Source organism: Piliocolobus tephrosceles, chromosome 3 (genome assembly GCF_002776525.5).
Source record: "Piliocolobus tephrosceles isolate RC106 chromosome 3, ASM277652v3, whole genome shotgun sequence".
In the NCBI taxonomy this organism is placed as follows: Eukaryota; Metazoa; Chordata; class Mammalia; order Primates; family Cercopithecidae; genus Piliocolobus; species Piliocolobus tephrosceles.
In genome coordinates, this window is record NC_045436.1 from 63356313 (window position 1) to 63364923 (window position 8611).

The window sequence follows — 8611 nt, forward strand, 5'->3', positions numbered from 1 at the left end:
TCCACTAGCCAATTTGCTTAATCCAGAACAAGATAAAACACTGCTTTGAAGCTAATTTTAATAACTTTCTTTTAAAAATGAACTTAGTTATGGAATTTGTAGAATATTTATAGTATAGTTTGGTCATTTTTCTTAAATGAGCCTTGATATCTGTGATAGTTAATATTAGATGTGAACGTGACTGGAATTGAGGAATGCCTAAATGGCTGGTGAGCTAATTTTTCTGGGCGTGGTTGTGAGGTTGTTGCTAGAGGAGTCTAGACTGGGACCACACCCTCAATGTGGGTGGGCTCCATCCAGTGGTTGCCAGTGGGGCTAGAACAAAGCAGGCAAAAGAAGGGAGATAAACAGTTGGTTCAGTTTTCTGATTTTCTCCTTCTTCCTGTGGCAGATGCTTGCTTCCTCTGCTCCTGCCCTTGGACATCAGATTCTAGGTTCTTTGGGCTTTGGACTCCAGGACTTGTACCAGCAACCACCTGGAGGCTCCCAGGCCTTTGGGTTCGGACTGAGGGCTGCACTGTTGGCTTCCCTGGTTTTGAGGCTTTTGAACTTGGACTGAACTACACTACAGGCTATCCCCAGTTTGCCGACAGACTATCAGGAGATTTCACATTGTAATCATGTGAGCAAATTCTCCCTAATAAAAACCTTTGTATATATGCATATATCCTATTGGTTCTGCCCCTCTGGAGAACCCTAATACAGGTTTTGGTATCAGGAGTGATTTTAAAGGAACGGAATTTTAAGAATGAATTTCTTTAGTTGGTTTCGGGGTTTCTGAAGTTGCCCCTCTAATCCGATTAGTCCTAAAAATGCCAAGAACTCTACTTCTAATAGTAAGTAGAGCACCGATAGTAAAAATAAATAAATGCATTTGATACTGCTGATTCACTGCTCCGGAGAGACAAGGAGTTTAATGATTCTATACAGGATACCTTTGAACATTTGTGGAGAACCAAAGAATATAATGAAGTTGGTTGATGGCTCCTATGTATGCTGGACAAAGTGGTGAATTTAGGGATTCTAGCTCCTGGCTCCAGAAGCACATACATAACCTAAAAGTTTCCAAGTGGGCCCTGGGTAAGAATCTTCTCTTCAGTAGACAAAGGGCTGAAATTGCTGAAAATGAAACACAGGTGCTTATTATGCCAGTGGCTAACCTACAAGAAAAGGTGCACTCTCAGCCTCACGAGGTGTCTACTGTTAAAGTGAGGGCATTGATTAGGAAAGAGTAAAACCCTGTAACTTAGAAACAGAACATGTGGGAGGACTCTGATGAAGTGGGGGACACTGAGTTCCTAATTCTGATGAGACTGTTTTGCCAGGGGAAGTGGTCTCCCCACCTCCTCTCCTTCCTAGCAACATTTCCTCCCCTACCCACAGTAATATGAGCCTTTCAGCCTTTGTCTGAGGAAATAAACCCTGCATTGCCTGAGGAAACAGTGATGGCCTCCCTAAGGCAGTTGCCAGGCAAAACAACACTGATTCTTCTCAGGACCCATCCCCAGCACCCCACTGTACTTCTAGACCTGTAATTAGATTCAAGTCCTGGTATGCCCCTGAGGTGAGGTACAGAGTGTGACCCACTAGAAGGTGTAACTACACTCCCAAAGAACTACTTAAGTTTTCTAATGTATATTAGCAGAAATCCAGGAGACAGGTATGCGAAAGGATAGTAAGGGTGTGGGATAACGGAGGTAGGAACATAAAGTTGGATCAGGCTGAATTTATGGGTAAAGGACCACTAAGAAGAGATTCTGCATTTAGTGTTAATGTTGCAACATGAGGAATTGAAAAAGAACTAATAATTCATTTACTTGGTTAATTGAAGCACGGATCAAAATATAGCCCACTGTGAGCAAGCTGGAAAGGACTGATCTCCCTCGGTTTAACGTAGAGGAAGGGCTCCAAAACCTTAGAGAGATTGGAATGCTAGAGTGGATATGTCACTTAAAAGGCATACTCACCTCAACTGGGAGGATTCAGAATACATACCCTTCATCAATACTTTTTGAAATACATTTGTGAGGGGAGCACCAGTACCCTTGAAGAGCTGTGTGATTGCTCTCCCGTATGCCTGATTTTAGAGTGGGAACTGCAGTCCCTCAATTGGAAAACCTAAATGCAATGAGAATAATTGGATCCTAAGGTGGCAGAGGCCAAGTGGAGGCACTCAAACATCAAAGGCAAGGTGGGCACAGTTGCTGTAATGGACAGCCGAGGCAAAGCAACAATCAGAGTACTGTTGTAAAAAGTAAAGTAGAGGTTCCTCTTCAAAGACTTTCCTCCCCATTTAATTAGGAATAAGTAGTAACTTCTCTTAGAAGCAAAACTTATTCAAAGACCTGTGCTAACATTTTAAAATATCTGCTAGTTGTGATAAAGAAATCAATGTACTTTTGTTCTTAGCTCCCTCGATTTAGCCTAAATATTTGCCCTGACATGCTTATACTGGTCCAAGCAAGCATTAGGCTATAGCCTGTTCCTCTTCCTTATTTAAAGGTGTTTTTACTTTTCTCAGCATTCCACCAGTTACTTCCTCCTTCCTTTTTTCTCCTCTGCCTTTGCCTCTTTTAAAAAGTTCTAAGTTGCTAGCCAATCGGGACAAATACAGAATGTGAGGTCCCATTCCAGCCAATGGAAACCAGACACAGCAGTAGGGTGGACACATCAGGTTATAAATGACCCTGTCTCCTTTGTTTCGTGTACTCTAATGGCAAAATTGCTGGTGAGTACACCCTTTCTGCAGGAAGTAAAAATGGCCTTGGTGAGTAAATTAAATTTATGTTCAAGTGCTATTTCTTTACGGCACTGGGAAACAAGCATTTCAAACATTCTGACTCATGTAGAGCTCTGGCATTGGCTAATTCGTCGTGGTGTTCCTAGAAGTGAAATAGACAGGAGTACTACATTCTAATTTGATCCCTATAAGCAGAAAACTTCCAGTAGGAAGTTTAACAGAAGTCTAACTGGAATTACAAAAACAGAGAATCATGACCCCTCAATCAATTTCCAGATTTGAGATAGTTTACAGACCCAGAACCCCTTGAATGAAGGGGAGGTTGAGTCCCCTCGAGGAAGGGCCTCAGTATACCACCAAAAGTTTTTGCTGTTAATCTTTCTTCAATCCCTCTCAAGGGCACTCCAGCCTTTTACTAGTGTAACTGTGCATTGGTGAAAGGGAAATAATTAGACCTTTCAGGGACTACAGAACACTGGCTCTGAAATGACGTTGATTCCACGGGACCCAAAATGTCATTGTGGTGGTTAGAGTAGAGGCTTATGGAGGTCAGGTAATTAATGGAGTTTTAGCTCAGGTCTGACTTGCAGTGGGTCCATTAGGTTTCTGAATCCATCCACCATTTCTCCTGTGCCAGAATGCATAATTGGAATAGACATACTTAGCAGCTGGGAGAATCCCCACATTGGTTCCCTGACCTATGGGATGAGGGCTATTATAATGGGATGAGCCAAATTGAAGCTGTTATACCTTCCTCTACCTAGGAAAATAGTAAATAAAAAACAATATGATGGCATTATGCTGATTGGACCTAATGAGAGAGAAGTAGCAACCACTCTTGACTTACTGGTGCAAGATTTGAATGTCAGGGGTGGGAAATAAATTGGAACTAAATTCAGAGGCCTTCTACCTCAGTGAAATTTCTTGGTCTCCAGTGGTACGGGGCCTGTCTAGATATTTCTTCTACGATGAAGTATAAGTTGTCTACACCAGACCATTTATCCAGTGACCCATAAAGCTGCTAGTTTTGAATGGGCCCCAAAACAAGAGAAGGCTCTGCAACAGGTCCAGTCTACTGTGTAAGCTGCCCCGTCACTTGGTTCATATGATCCAGCAGATCCAATAATGTTTAAGGTGTCAGTGCCAGATGGGAATGTTGATTGGAGCCTTTGCTAGGGCCCCATAGGTTAATCACAGTGAATGTCTTTAGGCTTTTCAATCAAGGCTTGACAATCTTCTGCAGGTAGCTACTCTTCTTTTGAGAGATAGCCCTTGGCCTGCTACTGGGCCTTGGTGAAAACTGAATATTTGGCTATGGGTCACCAAGTTACCATGTGACCTGAGCTGCCTATCAAAACTGGGTGTTTTCTGATCCATCTAGCCATAAAGTTGGGCATGCACAGCAACATTTCATCATCAGATAAAAGTGGTATATACCTTATCAGTCTTGAGCATGTCATAAAGGCATGAATAAGTTACATGAGGAAATGGCCAAAATGCCCATAGTCCCAACTCCTTCTGCCCTGCCTTCTCTCTTCTAAACTGTACCTTTGGCCTCTTGGGGAGTTCCTTATCATCATTTGACAGGAAAAGAGAAAACTAGGGCCTGGTTTACAGATGATTCTGCATGATAGGCAGGCACCCCGCCCCCCCCAAAGGGGACAACTGCAGCACTACAGACCATTTCTGGGACATCCCTGAAGGACAGTAGTAGAGGGAAATCTTTCCAGTGTGCAGAACTGCAAGCGGTGTACCTGGTTGTGCACTTTGGTTGGAAGGAGATATAGCCAGATGTGCAATTAATTATATACTGACTTATGGGTGGTAGTCAATGGTTTGGTTGTATGGTCAGGGACTTGGAAAGAGCATGATTAGAAAATTGGTGACAAATTTAGGGAAGAGGCATGTGGATGAACCTAAGTGTTTAAAAAATGTAAATATATTTGTGTCCCTTGTGAATGTTCACCAAAGGTGACCTCAGTAGTGGAGATTTTTAATAATCAAGTGGATAGGATAACCCATTCTGTGGACACCACTCAGCCTCTTTCCCCAATCACCCATGTCATCACTCAATGGACTCATGAAAAAAGTGGCCATGGTGTCAGGGATGGAGCTTATGCATGGGGCTCAGTAAAACTGACTTCCACTCACCAAAGCTGACTTGGCTACAGCCATTGCTGAGTTTCCAATCTGTCAACAGCAAACAACACTGAGCCTCAATATGGCACCATTCCTTATGGTGATCAGCTAACCACCTGGTGGCAGATTTATTACTTTGGGCTTCTTCCATCATGGAAAGGGCAGTGGTTTGTACTTACTGGAGTAGACATTTACTCCAGATATGAATTTGCCTTTCCTACACACAATACATCTTCCATGACTGCCATCTGTGGACTCACAGAATGCCTTATCTACTGTCATGGTATGGTATCCCACACAGTATTGCTTCTGACCAAAGAACTCACTTCACAACCAAGGAAGTGTGGCAGTGGGCTCATGCCCATGGCATTCACTTGTCTTACCATATTCCCTGTCAATCTGAAGCATCTGGTTTCATAAAACAATTGAATGGCCTTTTGAAGTCATAATTACAACACCAACTAGGTGATAACAGTTTTCAGGTCTGGGGCCAAGTTCTCCAGATGACTGTATGTGCTCCAAATCAGCACCCAAAATATGGTACTGTTTTCTCTCATTGCCAGGATTCACAGAACTGGGAATCAAGGGGTGGAAGTGGAAGTGGTATCACTTATCACTCACCATTACCTCTAGTGACCCAGTAGCAAAATTTTTTCTTCCTATTCCCACAACATTATGTTCTGCTGGCCTAGAGGTCTGAGTTCCAGAAGGAAGAATGCAGCCTCCAGGAGACACAACAGTGATTCCATTGAACTGGAAGTTAAGATTACCATCTGGCCACTTTGGACTCCTGTCTCTAAGTCAACAGGGTAAGAATGGAGTTACAATGTTGGCTGGACTGATTGACCTGATTTCAAAATGAAATCAGACTACTGCTCCACAATGGAGGTAAGGAATTATTTGTTTGGAATACAAGAGATAGCTTAGGGCTTCCCTTAGTATTACCTGGCCCTGTAATTAAAGTCAATGGGAAACTACAACAACCCAGTTCAGGCTCAGAATACAAATGGCTCAGACCCTTCAGAAATTGAGGGTTGGGTCACTCCATCAGGTAAAACAAAGCAAAACAAAAACAAAAATAACAAAATGATCAGCTAAGATGCTTGCTGAAGGCAAATAAGTAGTAGAAGAAGGTAGTTATCAATACCAGCTGTGACCACGTGACCACTGACATGAGGACTGTACTTGTCATTAGTATTTCCTCCTTATTTTGTTAAGAATACATTTGCCCATATATACCACTGTATTAAGCAAAGTCTTTGTTTTATTTTATTTCTTATTTCTTTATCACGTAGCCTAAGATTTATTGACTTTATATCAGCACTTAAGTGTTCTTAATTTTATATAATAGCATTTAGGTTAAGGATTGCTGCATTTTCAGTTGTACAAATGATAGTTGTATTATGTTAGATGGAATTATGACTTTGTTATTGTCTTTACTTGGAGATTAAGTATGATTTGAGGGCATGTGTATGGATGCCCAGTAGACAAGAGGTCAACTTATCATGGTTAATATTAGGTGTTAACTGGACTGGATTAAAGGATGCCTACATAACTGGGGAAATACTGTTTCTGGGTGTGTCTGTAAGGGTGTTGCCAGAGGAGATTGAGCTCATCCCATAAACATTCAGGGCTGGGCATTACAACAGCTCTGGTGCTCTTGCAGTAATGGGCTGAACATAAAATCCTGGGCTCTTTCCAGTTCCACCGCAGTAGGCTGCTGCACTCTGCTACAGCAGCCCTAACTGGAGTCTTCCTTCTCCCCGTCACAAAAATGTGGGCAATCTTGCATCTAGAATTATGTTGTGTTGTTGTTGTTGTTGTTGTTGTTTTATTAAATCAGGTTCAGAACTAGCTCAGTTTGCCAAGGCCTTACATGTCTTGGTTGCTAATCTTAATCTACCACTAGCCCTGAAGGTTCAGTCAGTGACTCTTCAATTTTAGGGTATGTAAAATCTGCTGGACTAATAATGCAGATCCTATACTCATCAACAGGATCAGAGGTAAGGCCCAAGAATATGTGTTTTATCTAAATCTCAGGTGATTCTGATACAGATGGGCTTTTAGAAGGCCACACTTTGAAAAAAAACTTTCATAAATGCTATCCATCCCATTTCACAGATTAGAGAGCTACAGAACAAATATATATATATATTTTTTCTAGACCAGTAAAGAACACAGATTACCTGGCTTTGAAGTTTATACCTTAAAAAATATGTAAAAGACATTCCTAAATTTCTGGACTTTTTTCCCCCATGCTTTGCTCTTCTATTTTCAAATATGCTTCATTCATAAGGGACCAGCAATCTTATTATTCACACAAAACTACTGTAATCAAATAAATTTGCTTAGGCTTTTGGCTGAATAAAAAAATTCATTGACTGAATTGGTCAATTATTGAATATAAAAGTTTGTTGACATAGTGTGAAGCTGGCAATAGGGAAGGTGTGACTGAGGTTTTTGATTGAACTCAATACTATAATTTTAATCCATTTGATTTAAATAGAACACATATATACAAACATACATGCACAAGCACACACAGAGGCAAGCAAAGCATAATGTTGCCACAGGTAAAGCAATGTCAAAGAACAATAACAATGCAGGTCAGGAAAGTTTAACAAACTCCATTTTTTCTATCCCCCAAGTTTTACTTAACAGTGGACATTTTTACCGCTCTGGGATTATGAAATTCAGAGCTTATGCTCTGAGAATATCATTTCAAACAATTTCTATCCCTCTAGATCTTTGAGAGGATAATATCAAGAGTACTTTAGCCACAAACCAAAAAAGGGGAATAATTTTGGTAAAAGCTTGTCTTAGAATATAATAGCAATCATGATCTTATAAATAAAAAAATGCATTTATTCAGGTCCAGGCTTACCTTCATGCTCTAGGTTTCTTGGGTAAACATATTGACTGAATCAGACTTCCATGCCTGGTTATGGATTGCAGTGCCTGAGCTTCATGAAGCTCCTAAGTATTTGATAATCTCTCCTAAGCTAAAATAAATTTCTTTTTTTGGTTATAGTCAGTTACATATAGTATACCATTGTATTTTTTAAATATCTGAACTAAAGATAAATTCCATTTTATAATAGAATTCTATTTGAACAAAAGAAGTTATAGAAATGTTAAAATGCTACTCCTTACACCTTAAAACACACATACACACCCCTAAACATGCAAAAATGAATCAGTGTTCTACTTTACAAAGCAATTTGTTTGGCAGTTTGGGTTTAATTATTATTTTTGGACTAATAAACTAAGCACCTTTAAAAATCTATTTCCATTTTATTAATAAAATTTTCCTTGGGAAACACAATAGTTCATTTTTGAAAATAATTTTATTTGTAATCACCCATGTTGACTATTAACACTCGTAATATTTACTTCTATCAATTTGACACAAATTTAGTCTGAGTCTAACTTGATTCTTGTTCCTTTTAAACTTGGGCTGTACATGATCTAGATCATGAGTTGGGTTTAACAAGAATGTTTTGGAGAAATTTTAAACGCATACTCCTTTTCCCTTACTTGCTTGTGCTGCCAAAATATGTAGATGTTTCACTCACAGTCTGCAAGACAGATGTACTCATTTGTGATGTCATTCTTTAGGCCACTGTAATACACTTCTTATCTGATGCTTTCTGCAGGAAAGTTCCAAGATGAATATATGAATTTATCTATCATTTAGTACTCTGACTTTTAATAAATTGAACAGTACTTAAT